Here is a 1,691-nt window from a genome sequence, read left to right as displayed (position 1 = left end):
AAGACTGGTTTATAATCACTTGGTCATATCATTTATTTTTAATCTGCTACAATCAGAGTTCTAGCCCCATCATTCTGGATGAAAAGTGATTTGCAGAAGGTTATTATGATTTAAAGTTTCTCAGCCCAATAGGGGCATTGATTGTGATGGCATCTCTGCGGCTCTTGGCACAGTTGATTACTCCTTCCCTCCTGGAATGGACAACCCCTTCTCCTGATCTTCTATTGTTCCTTTGGCCAGTCCCTCTCAGTCTTCCTTAAGACCTCAATTCTACTGCCTCCCCCACTACTTCCATAAAATGTCTGCAGTACCTTCAAATCTAACTCTACCCTCCAACCCCCTAGTGCCTTAGTTCAGTCTTCACCGTCTTTCCTTAGACTCTAGCGAGTCTCTCCTCACTGGTCTTGCCACCTCTACTCTCTCCCAGCTCCACTTCATTTAACCCCTTCCTGTCAATGTGATCTCTCTCAAAATTACTTTTATCTAAAACATCTGACCTCCTTCCTAGCACTCCTATTCATGTTGTGTTAGCTTAAATTTTCCCAGAAGCAGACCTTGACACAAAGGTTTATGTGCTGATAGTTAATTTGGGAGGACAAGGATTGCCAGTAAAGGAATGAGGAACTGATACAGAGACCGGAAGGCAGGATGACTGAAGCTTAATCCTGCTGGAAAAGTGAGACATGGTGCAAAACCCATGTCTCAGAGTTACCCCACTATGGGGGTATGTTTGCTGAGGTATATACATATCAACTCCAGTCAGTATGCTCTTGGGAGGGGGGCCTCACTTCCCTTGGCACTTCTGTCCTGCCAGGAGTGGCCAGAATGACCTTCTGCATATCCAGTAAAGCCCTAGGTGCAGCTTGAAGTCAGCACTATAACACAGTGAACTGGTTATGGTACAAGGGATATGGGTGAGGTTCTGACAGCATCTGCTACAGACGGCTTACAAAGGTCTTTTGCTTTCTTTACATCTTCTTAATTCACCTCTTGTGGCACCCTGTCTCTCCTTCTTCTTGCACACAATGGTCACACCATCAGAAAGAACTTTGATCTTGTGTGATGTGTTGTTCTGGTCTCTGCTCCTCTAGAATGTCCTTCTCTTTGGTGATTGACACCTGATAGTTTAACAATTGCCTCAGTTGTTATCTCTGTCACTAATCCTGTCCTGACACTCCCACAGCTACTAACCCATGCTTCCCCTGAATCCCCACTGTGAATTGTACACTTATCAATCCTACAACCTTGAACACTTCTCTGCAGGACACATGTTTGTCTACAGTACTAAATAAAGCTGTTTGATCCAGTACAGTGAACTCAGGTCACAAAACTACAGATACAAAATAATTCATTGTAGGTAATTACTTCCATAACTATTTGTAATGAAGTTGGCTACTATGCAGATTTACCTTGTTTAACAAAGATAATTCCCGAATATATGAGTAAAATTATAAATATAATTTATAAAAAAGTCAAGCAATAGGCTTGGATGTTATAAGAAGAGTTCCATTCTGAGAGTTAAAACATTTCATAAAATTTCTAATTCTATCTTGCTTTTTGGAAATACTTACCTTGATTAAATAGTAAGAAAATGGCAACAATAGAAAATGTTGAGATAATTGGCTGGCCCCCATCCTCACACTTACACACCCACACTACACAGACCAAAATGGTAGTGCAGCCCAAAAAGA

The sequence above is a fragment of the Ailuropoda melanoleuca genome, chromosome 1, assembly GCF_002007445.2.
Source record: "Ailuropoda melanoleuca isolate Jingjing chromosome 1, ASM200744v2, whole genome shotgun sequence".
Lineage (NCBI taxonomy): Eukaryota > Metazoa > Chordata > Mammalia > Carnivora > Ursidae > Ailuropoda > Ailuropoda melanoleuca.
The sequence above is the reverse complement of the archived record's forward strand: the minus strand, read 5'-3'. Positions refer to the sequence as shown.